Source organism: Notechis scutatus, chromosome 4 (assembly GCF_049901735.1).
Source record: "Notechis scutatus isolate UNSWTSFEM ecotype Mainland chromosome 4, rNotScu1.2, whole genome shotgun sequence".
Classification (NCBI taxonomy): Eukaryota; Metazoa; Chordata; class Lepidosauria; order Squamata; family Elapidae; genus Notechis; species Notechis scutatus.
Genome location: NC_142012.1, coordinates 97,376,449 through 97,398,161, shown reverse-complemented (window position 1 = coordinate 97,398,161; position 21,713 = coordinate 97,376,449). Strand labels below are relative to the sequence as shown.

Here is a 21,713-nt window from a genome sequence, read left to right as displayed (position 1 = left end):
AACCCAGAAGTACTGGCAAAAATTAGGCGCTGGCTAGAGGAAATAACCAAGGAACAAATAGAGTACAAACCAGAGTCCTTCCTTCTAGGAATTTTCGATAAACAAATACCCAAAAAATCAAGTATATTGTAATTCATATCTTAACCGCAGCCAGACTGGCATTTGCCCAGTGCTGGAAATTATCTTCCATTCCCACTGAATATATGGTTATTCAGACAATTTTACAATGCTACCGAAATGGACAAACTAACTCAAGCACTAAAAATAAAGAATCCTCATCCTATTACAACAATTGGAATCCTTTGTATAATTGGCTAAACCAAAGATAGATCACCTCTAGGAAAATTATGGCGAGGGCCTCCAAGCAGAGATAAAGAAAAGCACCGCCGATGATACTGTTGAAGAAGAAAGGATCTTACAGACAGTCACAAAATATGGTTTTATTTTAACTGTTTTCCCTACTCTATCCTTCTCCTCCCTTACTCTTCCCTTTCCCCTCTCTTAGGCTTTCCTCTCTCTCCCTCTTGGCCTATGCCAAGGCCTATTTGTCTTTTTGTTGTACATAATTTGTAGTTATGTTGTTCTTTTAAAGGTAAAACTAATAAAGTATTTTTCCAAAAAAAAAGAAAAAGAAAATGTGCAACAAGTTCAAACTACTGACCAATAAGGACAGTCCCAAAAGTGGCCAATCAGGGACTGGTTCTGGCCTAATCCCAAGTTGTTGTATAAGGACCAATCAAGTGTGCAGGTTTTCAACCCCTAATTTGCATTTAGGTTATTCACTTTTATTGATTCACAACAGGTGGGATCTAATATAATGGTGTGTGAGTCATAGTGTATTTCAGATCTACTGCCATTCCCATAGTGAGAAAGCAAACTGGTCTCTAGCACATGTGGTGAAACTACTACCAATAACTTGCCTATTGTGGCCTGTGGCCCATATATATATGATCACTGTTTCTACTTCTTGGGCACAGATGGGGAAACTATGGCTCTCCAGTTGTTGTTAAACTAAATTTGGTCTGGGGAAGGATGTTAGAAATTATATTTTAGTAATATGTGGAGGAGCATAAAATCCTAACCACAAGTGGGTACCATTTGCAGTATAATATTGGAGTACAAAATTCTTATTTGATATTCACTACTTAAACTCATCAGAAATTAGTTTGATTTTTATTTTCATGTAGACCAGGATGATTGCAGAACTTGACTATGGGAAAATAAAAACTAATAAACCTACATCCTGTAAAACAACAACGAATCTCAGTGACCAGAACATTTTCCCAAACCCATTATTCCCATTTCCAATATTAGCTTAGTGGTGCCAACCGTATTTTTCTTCCTGTGGAGACATTTTTTTTCCAATAGCAATTGTGTATTTTTGTTTCGAAATAAATAAGAAAATAAACAATACACTATCCAATATTTACTTTTCAGAAAACAGCTGTTTTGCTAAATAAGCCTGAAAAAACAGGAGCAAACCTTGAGTCAGAATCTCATTGATTCCATCATTTTTTATACAGCCTTTCAATTAGCAACCATTTGAAGTTTACAATGAAAAAAAGTTAGTTATGACTGGTTCTCCCACATAAAACCATCATGAGCCACAGTGGAACAGTGGTTAGAGTGTAGTACAGCAGGCTACTTCTGCTGACTGCTGGCTGACTGCCATTTGGCAGTTAAAATCTCACCAGGCTCAAGGTTGACTCATCCTTCCATCCTTCCAAGGTCGGTAAAATGAGGACCCAGATTCTCGGGGGCAATATGCTGACTTTGTAAACCATTTAGAGAGGGCTGTAAAGCACTGTAAAGTGGTATATAAGTCTAAGTGCTATTGCTATCACAGCATCCCCATGGTCGCATGATCTAAATTTGGATGCTTGGCAACTGGCATCCATTTACAATAGTTGCAATATATTAGACTATGTGATTACTATTTATAACCTTCTAACAAGCTGGTTTCTTACAGCCAAAGTCAACATTCACTTAACAATTGTAGCAATTCACTTAACAACTATGGAAGAAAAGGCACTAAAATCGAGCACGAAAACTGCTTTGCTTAGCAACAGAAATTCTGGTCCCAATTGTTGTAAGTTGAAGACTACCTGCATTTGTTTTTTAAAAAGTGGTTCTTTTTTTTCTTTCAGAAACACACCAACAATCTCTTCCTCAAGAGGGACTAGAACTTAGCTACTATTAAAACTTCCCTAAATTCTAATTCTAAAAGCTCCTTCATGCTGAAACTCATGGGACTTTCACAGTTATTTCCTATTAAGAAAACATTTTTCAACCATTCTGGTTTATAATAATATTCACCAGTACTGGAATACTTCAAATTTATTTATTTCTCGTGTTTCTAGATTGTCCATCTCTTTCAAGGAATGGCAGATTCAGGTTGAACAAATTAATTGTTGGAATGACCTTCCAAGGTTTTTGTTTGTTAATGACCTTCCAAGGTTTTTGGAGGGTACTGAGGTTGAGTGGGAGGTATTAAAATAAAAAAAAATGTATTGCATTACTGTACAGTATTAAGTCATGTATTTTCATCTGAAATAATGTTTCAATACAGTGTCTCTGTGTTGTTGTTTTATACTTCTGTGGAGACATTATGAAGTCATTAGATTTACATCCCATCCTTTTCTCCAGAAATTCAAGATGGCATATGTCACATTCTCTTTCTTTATGATTTCCTCTTAACAGCCCTGTGAGATAAGTTGGACTGTCAAGAATGATCAGCCCAGTCAGTCAATGAATTTATATTGGTGAGGGTGGACTTCCATCCTAATTCAAAACCTTAACTACAAGGAACATATGCCTATGTTCTAATTAGCTAATGGTACTTGGCCACTAACACAATCCACAACATTTTGGAAACATTATAGTGGAAAATGGATTTTTATCATTTTCCACAGAATCTAAATATAATACTTCATTTAATCTGGAAACCAAGCCCTTTTGATTTCATTAAACTGACAATGAAGAGCTTTCAAAAACTAAGGCAAGGTAGAGGCCACTTCTGTACCAATATGATTTAATTATTATTATTTTTTATCATCCTTCCTCCAAAAGGTTTCAGTGCTATTTACATAATCTTTCTCTTAATCATTAGGCAGCTGTATAAATCATCACATTATTTTTTAAAAAACAAGTAACAATTAGAGTCATTCTGCCCTCACAAAGCTAACATTCTATTAAATCCTGTCACCATGTACCATCTTCCTCCAAAAACAGTACAAGTATGAAACATACAGTAACCAAATAATTTAAGATTGGGGAAGGGGGGAGAAGACCAAGTTTGGCTTGCATATCTCTCATGAAAAAAATAAATCAGTATTTACTCCATCATTACAGAAAACAAGCAACATTATTTTTTAAAAAAATAGGGTTGGGGTTCATCTAGCTTCCAGTGACATCATAACAGATTTCACCTTTGGGTTCAGCATCAAACCTGGAAGAACTGCAGATAAATTATATGGGTTTTTAATGTGTCATGTGTTAGAAATACTATGATTAAGCACTGTGCATTTTAAAATAGAGAAATTATGATCTAGAAATTTTTCTTTTGAACAGAAGTTATGTTGGTTTTAAGTTGGGATAGATATTTATCCATCCCAACTTAAAATCAACGTAACTTGGCTAAGATCCTTATCTATCCCAACTCAAAACCAACATAACTTCTGTTCAAAACAAAGGTTTCTAGATAATACATTTCCCATTTTAAAATGCACAGTGCTTAAACATAGCATTTCCATCACATGACACAATACATTAAAAACCCATATAACTTATCTGATTTTATTCCATATGCAAAGAGCAAATATATTCTACTACCGGGTAACATATGAAAATTATTCTGTTCTGTTTTCACGGTTGCAATCTTGTAAATTAAATTAGTGAGCACACAACTAATTTAACACCAAAGACTATATTTCATGGCAGAACAAGAATCCGAAGACTGAATGGCCTGATCAAAAATTAATTTCATCCAATATTCAATGCTGATTTAACTTACCTTTATGACTCCCAGGAAGTAATTTCTGCCCAAAAGTTAGTATTATTTTCTTTTTCAATTAACAATTACTTTTATGAATCAATTAGACTTCATTTGTTTCTGACGCTACAGGCAATTTGATGAGCCATATTTAAAATGTGGAAGTGCCTAATATACAGGATATACAGCAGCAAGCTATTCATGCATTGCTGTTCATTTCTGCATATACTTAGCCAATCACAGTTGATTTTAGAACTGTTTGTTCAGGCAGGCTGAGAAGCACAATTCCACTTCCTCTAAGCAGTGAAAAACAGAAAGTAGAAGATTTTTAGTCCCCCAAAGGAACAATTAGTGTTTTGTACAGTTGTATGAATTTCTGGAGGGATTAATTTCTACTTTCAATTAGAAAGTGGATTCAATCCAGGCAAAGATAATTGAAGATGCAACTCTTTGTGCCAGAGAGAGTTGAGGAAGATACTGTGTGATTGTCACAGGTGTGTAAACACTATTAGTAATATTACAAGTATCAGCAACTGCTTCAACTATTAGTAACATCCATGACTATCAGCTCTGAACTTAGCACATGGAAATATAAGTTCCATATTCTTTTCCCCAACCAGTTTATTACAAACTGACTATTTTACTGGAGGCTTTATAAAAAATCATCAAAAACACTTCATATTCTTCCAAAAATATTTTTTTTACAAATTAATTCCAAATTAATTAATTTTACAAATTAATACCACATTTAAAAAGTAAACTAGAATTAAAATATATTGACTGCCTAGCAGTCTTGGATATGCTTTGTTTATTTGTTTTAGGAAAAGAACTGCAATACGGCTACAAGCAAGAATGTTAGAAAGCTTCAAACATTTTATATATTATAAAATCTGTATTGGGGGATATATTATATAAACCCCTCTCAAAGATCACTTTAAAATATGCTTGTTTTCAAGACTTCCAGGTAAATTTCCAGTCAGAAGAGAAAAACAACAGAAGAAAAAATACTGTTTATGGTGCTGAAGTCAAAAAGTCCAGGCATGGTCTGGTCCCTGCACATAAGAAATCTAAATATATGAAAATTAGGCTCAACTATACTAAGTTTTAGAGTGAGCATGATGCAAATGTATTGCTATATAGTATATAAAATGATGATTGATGTAATGAGGGATAATGGGCCCCTCAGGTCAAGATGGCACTCAATGTGCTACAGTACAGAAGAAGAAAAATAGAGATTTAGGTTACTAACAATATTTATGACATAACTAGATTAAAGTGTTTGAGATATCTAGTTTCCAATACTGCTATGCAGGAGAAAAAAATATCTGCCTTTTGCTTTATAGTTGCTTTTATAATTAGGAAGAAGCAAGAGCATTACTTGGCTGCAGTTCAATTAATGACTGAATAATATATAATATAGGATTTACAAATAATCAGAGTTGGAAGGGACCTTGTAGGTCATCTAGTCCAATCCCCCACCCAAGTGGGAGACCTGACACCATTTCTGAAAAATGGCAGTCCAATCTCTTCTTGAAAGTCTCAACTGATGGCGCTCCCACAACTTCCGAGGGCAAGCTGTTCCATTGGTTGATTGTTCTCACTGTCAGTTGTGCATTTCATGCACAACTCTATTATGATTACCAAATTAATGTTCCAATCAGTGATTCAGAAGATGAGTTTTATAATCAGTTTGAAACTGACAGAACATGAAAGCAATAAATGCTGCTTGTAGCTGGAGATTGGAATACCAAAATTGGAAATGTCAAGGAGGAAAAGGCTGTTGGGACTGATTGGCTTAGGAACTGAAATGAAGGGGAACAACTTATTAATATCTGTCAATCCACTGATTTCTTTAGAGCTAGCACTGGCTTTAAACAACCAAAGTGATGTTCTATAAGCATGGACATCACCAGATGGAGCACAATTAATCCTCAACTTACAAACATATTTGGAACAGGAACTTCCATTGCTAAGCAATGCAGTTATGAAATGAATTGCACTTGATTTTACTATTTATTTTTTTTGCTGCAGTTATTAAGTGAAACTGGATATCCCCATTGATCTTGTTTGTTGGAAGTTGCAAATGGTGATAATGTGAACCTGGGATGCTGCAACTATCATGAATACCTCCCAGTCACTATGTCCCTGAATTTTGATCACATGACTATGGGGATACTGGAATAATTATAAGTGTGAGGACTGGTCATATGTTGGGTTTTTTCAGCACTTTTGTAACACCTCTGGACTAAATTATTGGTAGAAGATGTAAGGGATTAGTTATAATAGCAAACATGTGTCCATGGGTTTACAGTATAGGGAGATGTATGAATTGCTCATGTGGAAATTCCAAATTAAGGGAGAAAAACAGAAAATAGAAAACCAACTAATTTCAACAATATGATCTTGAGCACATATAATGCTACTTTCAAACAGAACATCGGGAATTGCTTTGAAGTCCTGAACCTTATTCATCAGGAACCAGAGAAAGTGGAATAAACTTAAGGATGTTAAGGATGCATGTGAAAAGAGACTACTACCAATAACCAAGAAACAGAGGAAAATAAACTGGAGGTCAGAACAAACTGTGGTTATTGCTAAGAAGAGAAGTCAAAACCAAGAAAGACAAAGATCTCAGGAACAAATAAAGAATTTCAAAGAAATTAGAAGAAACAAGAAGCAATATTACAGCAAAATCTGCAAAGACATTAAAGAGGGAAACAGACAATAGAAAATCAAAGACATTCTTTCAGACCAATGTCTGAACTCAGAATGTGGTTCCAATGTCAAATTGGTAAGCTAACTAATGCCAATTGATAGATAACAGTTGATTCAAAGGTCAAACAAAGATGGAAGGATGATATTGAAATTCTGTACAGTAAAAATGTCAACATCTAAGGTATTTTTAAAAGTATTTCCTACTTAAAATTTAAAGGTGAAATTAGATCAGCAGTCTGGTCATTGCCAAGCTGGCAGGCTACGAGAACTGATGGAAATAGCAACAGGAATATGGCTAGCAACAGAAGAATCAGTAAAATAACTGAAGCATGTCTAAGATATGCCATCAAATCTGGAAAAAGACACGGTGGCCAAAAAATTAGAAAAGGTCAATTTACATAACAATACCAAACAGAATGGATGGATTATTTTATCATATCTTTAATTTCACATGCTAGCAAAATAATACTTAGGATCATGCACAAAGATTAAACCCTATACGGAGAGATGCCAGATGTTCAAGCTGGCTTTAGAAAAGGCCAAGGAATATAAAGCATTATTGCTGATGTAGGTTGAATAACTGCTTGTTTCTTCTAATTTCTTTGAAAATGACAGCATGTGCTTCATTGATTGTCAAAAAGCCTGAGTTGTCCATCATGTCAAACTATGGACTGTGGTTAGCAAAATGGGTATCTCAGAACACTTTGCTGTCCTCATATAAACCTTTTACATATTTCAGGAAGCCACAGTTCAGATAATATAACTTATTTCACGTTGTCATAGGAGTGAGATGAAACTGTATGCTACACAGTGTATATATAGTCTCCTCTTACTCAATCTTTGTGTGGAATATATATTTTGATGGAAGTTGGATTGGAAGATGAGTGTGGCTTTAAAACTGGAAGAACACACATCAATAACTTGCTGTGCTATAGTGATGATGTGAGCCTGATATGATGCAAATGATCCATAAGCTCCAGTAATGACAACTAAGGAGCACAATAAAAAATGGGAGTAAGATTAAATACTGTGCCAGGGTGGCACAGTGGTTAGAATGCAGTATTGCAGGCTACTTCTGCTGATTGCCGGCTGCCAGCAGTTTGAAATCGAATCTCATCAGGCTCAAGTTGATTCAGCCTTCCATCCTTCTGAGGTGGGTAAAATGAGGACCCAAATTGGGGCAATAGGCTGACTCTGGAAACCATTTAGAGAGAGCTGTAAAGTGGTATATAAGTCTAAGTGCTATTGATATTGCTATATATAAAGAAGGCCAAACTAATGACAACAGGCACAGAAACCAGTGTTAGAATTGACAATAAAGATAATGAAGTGAATGATAATGAAGTGATGTATACCTCTTGCCTTTTAGAATTAACTATCAATAGTAAAAGAACTAGCAGTCAAGAAATAAACTAAATACTAGAACTTGGAGTGAAGGAATTAGGAAAGACATTCAGATGCCAGTATGTATCTATAACTGCAAAGGTTCAAACTGCACAGCAGTAGTTTTCTCTGTGACACTCTATGGAAAATAATGCTGGACTTTGAAAAAATGGGATAGAAAGATTACAGGTAGTCCTCAACTATAAACAATTTAGATGAGGATATAGGGGAACTCATCAGATTTGCAGATAACACTAAGGTGGCAGGAATAGCCAACATCCCAGAAGACAGGTTCAAGTTCCAAAAGGATCTTGACAGACTTGAACACTGGGCCTTATCAACAAAATGAAATTCAATACTGAGAAAAGTAAAGTTTTACACCTGGGCAGGAAAAGCCAAAGGTACAAGTACAGATTTTTAAAAAATGTTGAGTCAGATGGTAATGGACCCAACAGCAATAACTGCGAAAGGGATCTTGGAGTCCTAGTGGACAATCACTTAAATATGAGCCAGCACTGTGTTGCATCCCAGGCTCATTAACAGACGAATAGAATCAAGATCTCATGAAGCATTAGTACCATTTTAAGACCACATTTGAAATATTTTATCCAGTTTTGGTCACCACAACATAAAGAAGATATTGAGACTCTGGGAAGAGTACAGAGAAGAGCAACAAAGATGATTAGGCGGTTGGAGGATAAAACATACAAAGAAATGTTACAGCAGCAGTGTCAAACTCAAAGCCTGCGGGCCAGATCTCCATTTCCATGGGGCCACCCTGGAAACAGCGAAGGAACAGCCTGTGGTGCCTCTGCCAGCCTGTGGCCCTCCCAAGCTCTGCTTTCATTGGCAGAGAGTTGTAGGAGGCCATCCCGGCCGAAAACAGAGCTTGCAAGTGGTGTGCTTGACCCTCCTGAGCTCAGTTTTCTCTGGCAGTGGGTTGCAGGAGGCCATCGCATCTGAAAATGAGCTCACGAGCCCGTCTTTGCTGGCAGAGCGTTCCGGCCACCACAGGCACCCCCAACATGAGTGATGTCAAGTTGGCCATGCCCACCCTGGCCATGCTCACCCCGGCGCCCCGAGTTCAAACACAACCCTGATGAAATCGAGTTTGACACCTCTGGGTTACAGGAATTGGGTATGTCTAGTGTAGTGGAAAGAAGGACTAGAGGAGACTTGATAGCAATGTTCCAATATTTGAAGGGCTGGCACAAAGAAGAGGGGGAGGGGAACAAACTAATTACTAAAACATCAGACAAGAAACAATGAATGGAAACTAATCAAGAAGAGAAGCAGCCTAGTCCTAAGGAGAAACTTTCTGATAGTGAGAACAGTTAACCAGTGGAACAGCTTAAAGTTGTGGATGCTCCATCACTGGAGGTTTTTAAGAAGAAATTGGACAGCTATTTGTCTGAAATATAGGGCAGGGCTCTGCAACCTGCAGCTCTGGAGCCACATGCAGCTCTTTTGGCCCTCTGCTGTGGCTCCGTCGGCTGATCCCACCACTGGCTGGCCCTTCCCCTCCCCATCACTCCTCGCCTGGCCTGAGAAAGTAACGGTGATGACAGGGGATGGAGACTCACTCCATATTCCGGAGAAGGTGACGACTGGGTGAGAGGGAGTGAAGTCGAGTTGGCCACACCCACCTAGTCACACCGGTTGTTAAATTATTGGCTCCCAGTGTTTTCTTTTCTGTGGGAAATGGGTCCAAATGGCTCTTTGAGTGTTTAAGGTTGCAGACCCTGGTATAGGGTCTCCTGCTTGTGCAGGGTATTGGACTAGAAGACCTCTAAGGTTGCTTCCAATTCTGTTATTTGGACTTAGGACCACAATCAAGTCCAAATTTCCATTGCTAAGCAAGGCAATTATTAAATGAGTTGCATCCCATTATGCGACATTTTTGCCAATTAAGCAAATCATTGTAATTGTTAAATAAATCATGCAGTTATTCTCAGTCATCCAAGTCATGGTTGTCCCAAAGATGCTTTTTCAAGAGGCAACTGGACTTTCTGGTTTTTCTTTGAAGACGTTTCACTCCTCATCGAAGAAGCTTCTTCAGCTCTGACAGGATGGCGGGGAATGGAAGGTTGGAAGGATTTATACTCAAGGAGTATAAATCCTTCCATTCCCCACCATCCAGCCAGAGCTGAAAACTTCTTGGATGAGAAGTGAAATGTGCAGGAAGTCCAGTTGCCTCTTGAAAAAAAAAAAAAAAAGCACCTTTGGGAGAATCCGACTTTGCTTGTCAGAAGCCAGCTAGCAAGCTTACAAATGGTGATCATATACACGCCAGTTGCCTAGCCCTGAATTTTGCTGATCATGTCAGCATGGGGATGCTGCACTGGTAGGATGTGTGAAAACTGCTCATAAGTCACTTTTTTTCAGTGCTGTTGTAACTTTGAATGGTTACTAAACAAATGATTGTAGGTCGAGGTGTTTTTGAACTTAAACAGATCATTGAACAAATCAACCAGAATTCTCACTGGAGACACATCAGACTCAAAATTATCTTATTTCAGTCCTAATATTGCAAACCTAGCTCTCTGGAGAAGCTTGTAACGGTGGAAAAGATAGCAGGAAAAAGAAGATTGCCTCTGTTATCGTTGCAAGAGGTGCACCATTGGTAGACCTGAAACATCACAATGGGAAGAAATCCTACTAATGAAAATCTATCTGTATGGTTACTAAGATTCTGTATTGAGTTGACGGCACATAATCATCAAAGCAATATGCAGTTTTTCTTTTTGACATTTGAGTCAGTTTTGATTCCTGGCAGTTTTGACTCCTGACTAGTCCCTGAAGTTTTCTTGTAAGTGATGTACCATTTCCTCCTTCCTAGTGAGTGACTGGCCCAAGGTTATTCCAGATGGAAGAGGAACTAGAATTCTCCAGGTTTCTAGCCAGATGCCTTAACCACTACACCCGTGATGGCAAACCTATGCCACGCATCCTGGAAGTGGCATGCAGAGCCATCTCTCTGGGCACACCAGCTGTCGCCAGTTGCTCTTCCGGTTGGGGAGCTGCTGTTCCGGTTTCCGGCACCGTAAAGGTTAGCCACCACTGCACTACACCATACAGGCTCTTCGTGTGGATATTATTTTATGAGTACTGTATGTGTTTTTGCCTGATCTCGGAAGGTTGGGAATGACTCAGAGTCATTCATGACTGAAGTAGTTTATAAGCCCCCAAAAATCAAGAGATAAATTTAAAATAAACAAATCAGACTTTCTTTATAGTATTTCTTCAACCTGACAACTTCCAGATGGGATTTCCAATTCACTGAACTCCTCAGTTGACACAGCCATTGCTGTCCTCATCAATGAAAGTGCTACAGTAGGTAAAAATGGCTACAAGGCTGCTTGATGATGAACCAAATAAATGATAAGCCAGCCTCTTACCCTGATGTTGCCTGGATTTCATCTCCATCCGGTATAAAATGGAAAGGAAATTTAGAGATACACCAGCCAGTTTATTTTTAAAAGGAATAGCTGAAGGTAATGCACAGGGTAAAATTGACTTTATGCATCTAATGCAAACATGCGTATCTAAAATGTACCACTTTTATGATTAAAATTGAGCTCTGCTTGTTTATTAAAAGCATATGCCTGGCATTATCCTCTGTACTGTGATCTTATGATCCTGAATTGCTGAATTGTTCAAGATGATTGTCTCCCTTCAGATTTAATCCAGTCCTAGTCATATCAGTCATGTTAGAGATTATATGATATAATGCATCTTTTTTGGTGGATCCAAGTATAGAAATGGCAAACCTTTCTTTATGTAATGTGATATAGTAACATTTCTATTTCATTGGTCTTTTAAAATATATTATTTCAAGAGAAAATATGGTCTGTTCAGTGGTGGCCTAAGCACTGACAAATCTTGGTGCCCTCCTCCTGTGCAAACGAAGCCATATTAGTCTGCTTAATAGTTAATACACCACTGGGTTTGTTCAAAATCTCAGGATGGCAAAACTAGGCCAGCTTAGGAAACCAGCATTTTCCAACCAGGAACCATCCAGATGTCTTTCAAAGCATTCCAGCAGCCTAACTTCCAATACAACTGGAGGATTTACAAGGAAGAAGGACACCATTCAAGCCAACATAACTGCCTGACACTTCTGTTTTGCACAAAATAATATATCTTTATAATGTGATTTCTGGGTATCATTTTGAATCACCTATGATAAAAACAGGACAAGAATAATTGCTAAGCCAGAATTGCGTCTTTAGTATGTTGAACCTGATTGGAAATAGAATATGGTTTTCATTCTGCCAAAATGTCAAGTCACCTTGAATTGGGAAGTGTTCTCCCACATATATATTTATGCAATTTATGATTATCCGCTTCCAACATGGCCTTCCAAATCAATTATTGGTCCTGGATCTTCTCAACGTTGCTTTACACATTACCCCCGATATGCTTTTGGTCCGACAGGTATCCGATTGCAGAGCATGGTTAAAACATACACATATATACACACACACACTCCTCGCGATCAATACACGCTAAACTGCTGAGGGTAAGCAAAGAGAAAGCCGCAGTCCTGGAAGCGTAGAACGAGCTCGAAAGAAGAGATGCGTTAACACTTGAGTTGCAGCACCTGCTTGCTAGAACAAACAAGCAAACAAAAAAAACCATAATTGCTATTCCCAGGAGGGCTTGGATATGCCCCGCGGGACAACAACTAAAGCCAGCGTCAGTCCCGTTGTGGGCTGACGGGTAGAAGGAGGGGAGAGATGTTAAGGCAACACCACAACTGGTCTCTCTCCATGCCCTAGTCGCTGCACCAATTTTCCGCAGTTGAGGAAGAGGGGGGAATAGCAGTTCTGCCGTAGAAGCCCACTATCTCCCCCACCCACCCAACCCTCCATAAAGGCCACACTCATAAGTCCTGGCAGCGCAGTGCTACAAAACACGAGAAGCCGGTCGGTCCTCTCTGCTAGGTGAGGCGAAAAGCAGCCAACCCAAAGCCACCGCAAGCTCCGAGCGAGGCGACGAGCCATGGAGACCACCGCCGCTGCCGCTGCTAAAAACACGCCACACGCCGGCGTTTCCCCCGCCGTTCCCGCTCTCCTTCCCTTGCCTTCGAAGCCAGCCCAGTCTTCCTTACGCGGCCACCCCTTCCCACGCGCTCAAGAAAGATACACAAAGGAGGCGGGCGGCGCCCTTGAGGCTCGCTTACCCTGACGCCACCGTCGTTGCGCAGGGTGGCTAGATTCTCCTCGAAGCGGGGAGGTTGGCCGCCTGGCGCTCGCCTCCTTTCGCGGCTGCCGCCCCGCCACAATCTCTCAACAATGAGAAGCCCGAGGCCGGCCCAGCAGCTGCACCCTGGCCTCGCTTCCTCCCCTGTGAGCGGCGGTGCCAAGCCGCCGGGGACAGCGGGCGCCGATTCCTCTCACGCGAGAGGCCTCCCGTCCCGGCAGGGTCTCGCTGAGGAAGAAGAGGCTCCCATTTCTTCCCCTGGCGGGGCGAAGGGGTGGCGCCGCGCGCGGGCTTATAGTTACACCGAGCTAACGGGGACGGGGTGGGGCAAAAGGCGGACACCTCAGACTGAGGAAAGGGATCCAACGGCGGACTCGGCAGCGGAGACAGTCGCATGTCCGCTTCTGCGTTGGGGTTTTTTTTGGTTTTGTTTTCATTCCCCTCTCAAGCCACAGGGGACCCAGGCTGGTGTTGGGGTTATTGTAATTGGTGGGAGCGAAACTTTGGGGTAACCGCTCAAATCACCCCCCCCAAAAAATACGGCGATCAGGTGGACGAGAGGAGAAGCAGCGGTGCCAAAGGAGGGGACCAGAGGCAGGGTGAGGTCAGCTCTTCAGTGTACACCAAAGAAGGCACCAAAAACATGGAAACCTTTATTGGAAGGAAATGGAGATGTCTGTGGAGATTCTCAGACATCCAGGTCATGGTTGTCCCAAAGGTGCTTTTTCAGGAGGCAACTGGACTTCCTTTTTTTTTTTTTTTTTTTTTTAAAGGGAATGCATTTCCAGAAGAAAAATTGCAAACTAAAACGATGCAAATTACCAGCAAGGAATATAAATCCTTCCATTCCCCACTGTCCTGTCAGAGCTGAAGAAGCTTCTTGGATGAGAAGCGAAATGTCTTCAAAGAAAAACCAGAAAGTCCAGTTTCCTCTTGCAAAAGCACCTTTGGAAGGGAATGGAGAGTCGAAGACCTGTCTCTTGCTTAACTTGCTTGGGCTTAGCCAACTTTGAGGATGTTATCACCTCGAAGGCCCTTCCCACCTTTTTTTTTTAACTTTAATTATTCCGACCCTGTTTTAACAAAATATTTGCATAGTTTTTATGTACGTTTTTATTTTATGTACGTTTTAATTGTACACTGCTCAGAGTTAATATGTGGGTGAGATGTGGGTAGCCTCTAAATCTGATAATAGAAATAAAATAAATAAAAATAAATGTCTTGTAAGCCTGAAAGCACGTTTCTGTCCCTTGCCTTTACTTTCCAGAGAATGCTGAGATGCTTTCCATGTTCCTGTTCCTTCTGTGGGCTGAGATGTCTGTTATCTTGCCCTGGCTAAAGCTCCCAAGGTTATTCTCATGCTCCATTACATGGGCTCATCTCATTAACTTTTCCAGGCCAAGAAATATTCCTGTGAATCTATGCTGTTATATGTCTGTCTGTCTGTCTCTCTCCTCACACACACACACATGCTTATCTTGACTTTCCTCTATAAATTTGTGTATGCACCCTAATTTCCTTATATTAAAATCAGTATTAAAATATGAGAGTTGAGAACACAAATGACATGGAGATTAAAAGCAACAAAACACTTAACATGATATGGGTATAATTCATATGTGGAAAGCTTGGTGCAAAGTAGCTGAAGGCATACTTGGGAGCTATTTAACTTCCTTCTAGATCTGTGATGGCAAACTTATGGCACGCGTGCAGGAAGTAGCATGCAGAGCCATCTCTCCGGGCATGCCAGCCATTGCCTGTTGCTCTTCTGGGTTCTGGCACGCATCAGCCAGCTAGTCTTTGTGTGTGCATGCACACCAGAAACTGCAAGACCAGGTGGATATCATGCATGTGCATGCCGGAAACTGGAAGCTCAGCTTCCTAGTACATGCATGCAGGCTGGGAAACTGCTCTTCCAGTTTCCAGTGCTCCCACACATTCGCATGACAGGAAACTGCTCTTCCGGTTTCCAGTGTTCCCCTGTGTGCACACGCTCCCATTTCGGCACTTGGTGCCGAAAAGGTTCGCCACACTGTTCTGGATCATACAGGAACTAGAGAAAAACAGTTATTTACGAAAAAGCGAATGCACGGTGCCACACCTATATCCCTCCTATGACCAACTAGGCATCTTTTCCAACTTTTAGCCTTAGTTCAGATTAGTTCAAGTGGTCAGATTTGCCATGAATGGTATCGCTTAGTGGTTATGGAAGAATGGCTTGTTTGCCACTGGCAGCACCCATTTCAAAATCAAAAGCCAAAAGAACCCTTCCCTTCTTGTGCATCTTCTTTGTACTTTTTAAATTCCATTTTCAATTCATCCAGAAGTGGTGCCATTGTATAAATTTTTAAACAACCACCCGATTGATTTTAGTCATTCAAATATAATAACCAAAAATCCAAAGATCACCAAATAATCCAAATACACGCAAGCTGTTTCTTTTTTGCTCTTTTTTTTCCCACTTTCTCTTCCTGGGGTTACTATTTAGTTGCAAAGTTTCAGTTAAAATGTATCTTTTAGAAGTCTTGTTGAAGTTTTACTGTAGATTCTTTTTAATTCCAGGCAGTCTCCTCCCTCTTCCAGATCCTGCCCTTATTCTTTTTCTCTCCCTTCCTGCTTATGAAAAAGAAAGTTTTTAATGTCCAGAAATCTTTATTATCCCTTTGACATTTTGTTTTATTTTCAGCTTAATTGCCTATTGATGTCAAAGCAGATTTTTCTGATTTCTTACTTAAGTCTCTTAATTGTCAGTATAGGGAAGGAGAGAGAAGGGAAAAAAAGCGCCAAACCTTTCCCTTTTCACTTTCCTTCGCTGCTTCCGACTCTTCTTTGGGAGCGATGTTATTTTTTATAAGTTTAAATTCCAGGGTACCTTGGTTGTTGCTTTTACAATTTAACCCGGTCAGCCAAAACTTTCACTTCTTATCTTCCTCCTGCACATTCTTTTCCGGTCGAGTTCTTCTTTGTGGTGGCCATTTCTGACCACCGCTACAACCGCCTTCGGGAAAGAGAGTAATGGCCAGCTGAGGAGGAGAGATGCGGCTCTCCTCGACCCTGCTGGTGGTCTCCCCCCTCTTCACCACCTCTACGGGGTGGCTTAGCCCCGAAACCAGCCGGCTCGGGGTGCTCCAGCGGCGAGCCCAGACAGAAACCGTGCATGATCACGGATTCCTGCCTGTCGCCGAAGCCCTTCAAACCAGAAGTCATCGCAGTGAGAGAAGATTTTTTTACTTGTCACTTGCACATTTTAGATTAGGTAGCATTCCTACCTGCTATTTTTTGCAAAGAATTTCATTTCTCCTTATACCCTTTTCTTGCAATACCTGTTTCCCTGCCCATAAGAGTTTGTACTCGGAAAGACATTAAATGCTATCTGCTGCTGAGGTTTCCTCCCTGACTCTGTAATAAATGCACTTTCTCCACCCACTTCTTTTCTTTTTCACATTGGAGGAAACCATTCATCATCTTGGGCAGGGCAGGGAGTGGGGAAGAAGGGCAGAATATATGGGGTTTTTCCCCCTTGTTATCTGCAGTGCAGTTTTTCTGCTGGAAGACAGCCGATGTAAGAAAGTACTTATTTGCTGTTCCAATTGTTAGATCTTTGCTGAATTCTCAATCATGCACACACACCATTCACACCCATACAGCTAAGATACTGCCTACTAAAAGCAAAAAAATACCCCAAAGGGGCCAAAAAAGCCCCTTTGCAAAGAGCAAAGGTCTTATCCCTTACCCCTAGGTAAGGCTGGATTTTGCACTCTACAAAAGAGGAGGAAGAGGAGAAGGAGGAGAATTTGACATTTTTTGTCACAGAACAAAGCCCAGCATGACCAAGAACGTTTGGTAAATGTTACCAATTTTGAATTATTATTTTTACAGTCAAAGTCCAACCCAGTTTGATCCATTTTTTTTCTTCCAAACTTCTTTAGAATATAATGGTATTTTTAAAAGTAACCTTACATACATTTCTAGGGTCTATAATCAATTAGTTAACTTAGGGATGGTAAAGCATATACTGGGTGCTACCAGTACATAGATTTAGCAAAAAGCATAGTATAATAATTCTACTTTTGTGATGTGCAATCAGATCATTGCAGTTTTGCAATGCTACTAGAAAAATAAAGACTTGCCAAAGTTGAGCTTGACTAGTTATCATACAGAAACGCCCAACAGATTTTTTAATACCCTTTTTGAAATAAATAGTGGCAAAGTGCAGAAAAGGAAAGAGCAGATAAATTAAGGAAACTTGGGTGAATTTACCAACACCATTCATTGCATCTCTCCAACCTTTTCCGCCTTTGCAATCCATTGCTGTTTCTCCCAACTCCATGCATTGCCCCTTTTCTTCAAGCTTCTCACCTCTTTTTGAAGAACTTATCAGCTCCATCCAACCACAGGTTTCTCACCCTTCCTCTCTTCTTACTCAAACCAGTTACTCTTGCTTCAAATCCTTGTTTTGTAATTCAGTTCTCCTCCTCTATTTGAGTTCAAATATTGACTTTATTTAAATCCATAGACCTTCTGTTATTCAATGATTGATACAAATGATTCTCAAATGATAGCTTGTTATTTCATAGCTTCGCACCAGGTGGTGATGTTTAACTTTTCTGCACTCTAAATAATCCCACTTCAATGAGGATTTTTTTTTTGGGGGGCAGACTATTCACTTTTGCGTTCAAATTAATACTCACCAAACACCAATCCCATTCATTTGTGGGTTTCTGACAGCTTATTTTTTTTGTACCTTCTCATCTCCTTCCATCTACATTTTCATGTCACCATACATGCATGTGTGTGTACTGCATATATGTGTTTGTATGTATACACACACATCCATATATACATACACACACAAACACACACACACATATATATATGTATGTATGTATATGTACACACACACACACACAATTTGATGTACCAATATAAAAAAGGATGCACTTCGCACCTATATCTCCAAAGAAGAGTAACTCCACTGTATTTTAGACTAGTTATTCCACACATTTGTAGTAAGTGGAACTACTATCAGTTGAGTCGTGACAATGTATATTATTATTATATGCAAGTTTGCAGTGGTACTCCTGTTATACAATGTAACTAAATCATGTTCTGTTATGCTAATGCTATATTATAGTTGCATCGAAACAAGTCCTGAGATAGTTTGATGCATATATCACAGATTCTGTGTTTTATAAACTGTAAATATCATTAGATGTGGTTTTTTTAATTTTGAAAACAAGATGAGTGGCTATGTAGTGGCACAGATAAGAGTTGTGGTGGCAGTGTTTAGAATGCAGTATTGCAGATTGACTCTGCCCACTGTCAAAAGTTTGATACTGACTGGCTCAAGGTTGATTCAGCCTATCCTTCCAAAGTTGGTAAAATGAGGACCTAGATTGTTGGGGGCAATATGTTGACTTTGTAAACAGTTTAGAGAGGGCTGTAAAGCACTATAAAGCGGTATATAAGTCTAAGGGCTATTGCTATTGCTATTTCACTTGTGCATGTTGAATTATTTCTGATATTGCCAAACAATACATCAAACAATGAAAATTCCAGACTTCAAAAGTTTTTAACAAAGGTTGTTTCTGAACTGAGTTCAGTTGGATGGATAGGATTGACCCTAGAGGTAAGAAAGGAGAAACTCAAGTGTATAGATTCTTAGATATTTTTCTTCTTCCCTGTTTCCTCAGAGATTATTTCCCATAGATGTTTTGAGAAGGAATAAGGAGAAAGTCAGAGAAACAAAATATTTTATTATTTTAATAATCGGTACCTTCAAGTACATAACAGTGCATATGATCTTACTTTATGTCTATGGAGATTCTTAGTTATCCAGGTCAAAGGTGTCCCAACGGTGTTTTTTCAAGAGGCAACTGGACTTCTTCGTTTTTCCTTGAAGACATTTTGCTTCTCATCCAAGAAGCTTCTTCAGTTCTGATAGAAGAAGTTTCTTGGATGAGAAGTGAAATGTCTTCAAAGAAAAACAAAGTCCAGTTGCCTCTTATTTTATACTGTCAGTTAAGTTAGGCTGAGAATTCTTGATCCAAAACAATCCTTGTTTCCTGCAATTACTCTTTTTAAATGGTATGTGGGGTCAGTCCATGCTATATACATAGAAATATGTACAGTAATGGAAGAAAGCAAATCCTTTTTAATCTCTCTCTATACATAGAATCCTAACATTTCCTTTTAAAGAGTTTTTCCTCCTAAGCAGATTTATGAAAAACAACTACTATGTTAACATCCAATTCTTCTGACAAGTTGTAAAAAAACACATTAGTCCATTCACAGAAAAATTGAATAATAAAAGTCACTTGAGTAGAAGTTGCCCTTACTATGACACGCTTACTGGTCTGAAGTGTGTCATATTTCATTCCCTCAGAAGGAGTTTCTGGGCCTGAAATTTTTATCCAATTCTGTAAAAAAAAAAAAGGGTTCTAATTGATTAATAGCAATTAAAGAAAGTTCATCAAAATCAGAGAAATGGAAAGGGAAAGAAATGCTGAGTTTACCTTCTTGCTCTGGGCAGGAATCTAAATTAAAGCATTTCTGATAGATGATGTTTTCGTCTGAATACATCCAGTAAGTTGAATACACACAACTTAAGAATAAGTTATTGTTTCCCCAAATAATTGGTTCCACTGCCAAGTGGTACTGCCAGTCAGAAAGGCTTTTCTTTCCTCTAACAGTGAATTAGAAACTTTCCTCCTGTAACTTAAATCCATTATTTTTTTATCCTGCACACTGGAGGAGTAGACATTTTGGACTTGACCTTCTATGTGGCATTCTTATAGTTATTTGAAGAATGACATAATAAGATGAAGTTTAAGCTTTCAAGCCTAAACATTCCCAGTTCCTTCAAACTATTTTCTTAAGATATAGTGTCTAGCTGCTTATCCATTCATTTGGACCTGGAATTTAAATTCATTCAAAGTAAGAAGATACTCCCTGATCATATTCCTATCAATGTCCTGCTTCATTGCTGACCCTTCAGTCTTCTATTCCCAGTTCCCTGGATAAATATTTACTTTCTTGTAGAGAACACTGAGGCAAAAGAGAAGATGAGTGATTCTGGTTTTTTCCTCTGTCACTTGTTAGCACTGTTACCCAAGCAGATGTTATATTGACCTTCTTCCTATATATCTAATGAAGACTTCTTTGTTATTCTTAACATCCTTGCCAATCTCAGCTCAATTTGAGCTTTCCTGGGAATCACTCTATAAGTTCTAGATTACCTCTTTACCAGTGGTGGGGTTCAATTTTTTTTTACTACCAGTTTTGGTGGGTGTGGCTTGGCGGGTATGGCATGGCTTGGTGAGCATGACAGGAGAAGGATACTGTAAAATTCCCATTCCCTTCCCACTCCAGGGGAAGTTTTTTGCAAAATCCCATTCCCTCCCCACCCCTTTTCAGCTCCGTTCTCCTGTGCAGGGCAACAAAAGAAGACCCAGCCAATCAGCTGGGACTCGGGAGGCAGAGAATAGATGGGGGCGGGACCAGTCAGAGGTGCAGAGCTGGTATTCAGCAGGTTCTGACCAGTTCTGGAGAACCGGTAGCGGAAATTTTGAGTAGTTCGGAGAACTGGAAAATACCACCTGTGACTGGAGATTTTATAGTATCCTTCCCCTGCCACGCCCACCAAGCCACACCCACAGAATTGGCAGTAAAAAAAAAATTAAACCCCACTACTGCAGAGGTGGTATTTGCTAGTTCTTTGAACTACTCAAATTTTCCGCTACCAGTTATCCAGAACTGGTCAGAATCTGCTGAATCTCTGCTCTTTACATTCTTCCTTGAAGATCTAGTAGTCTCCCTCCACCTGCTACCTGTGTCCTTTTTTTATTATTATTATTTTTGTTTTTTGTTTTGGATAGTCATAAAGCTTTTTGGCAATCACATATGAGCCATCTTCTCTTTCTTCCTCTTAGTGGTTAATGTTCAGTCAAGGATAGCAAATCTTTTTGTGCCTTTTGAAATTAAAAAAAAAAAAAACATTATTGCCAAAGGCCAACAATAAAATCATTTCTAACTCCCACTTAAAATGAATGTTGTTAGCAAAAGAAGCCAGAACTTTTCCTAAAGGATCATCCTTGGCAGAATTCGTCTATCAACAGTTAGACAATTACATTCTTCCATGTTAAATTCCCCAAATTAAATAATGGAATTTCTAAATTATTGAAATTTTAATTAAATTAACTAACTTGGGGGGGGGGAGAGAGAGAGAGTTAGCTGTATTTATTAAGCATGTCACTGAGCCCCTTTCCATTGAAAAGCGTACCTCCAAATCATAAACAATTTTAAAGTAGACTGATGCAATCAGAGCAACTTAAGTGCATATTTAGAAAGAAAATTAATCAAATATAACTGTTCAGAACTTAAATGAAAGTCCACTTAGTTAGGTGTGTGGAATAATTTG

General features: G+C 39.3%; 1 protein-coding gene across 6 annotated transcripts in view; it reads right to left on the bottom strand.

Annotated features, from left to right (window-relative positions):
- The window catches only part of STAMBPL1 (STAM binding protein like 1), a 44,412-nt gene extending 26,684 nt beyond the window's left edge, over positions 1 to 17,728 (bottom strand). The window contains exon 1 of one of the 6 annotated variants that reach the window (XM_087964179.1): positions 17,654 to 17,728. The gene's annotated coding sequence lies outside the window, so the exon portion shown is untranslated. Of the gene's footprint in view, positions 1 to 4,012; positions 4,215 to 13,274; positions 13,619 to 17,653 lie in introns of those variants that run through there. The other 5 variants (XM_087964176.1, XM_026687163.2, XM_026687164.2 and 2 more) reach the window with 5 other exon arrangements.
- Between the last annotated feature and the right edge of the window lie 3,985 nt (positions 17,729 to 21,713).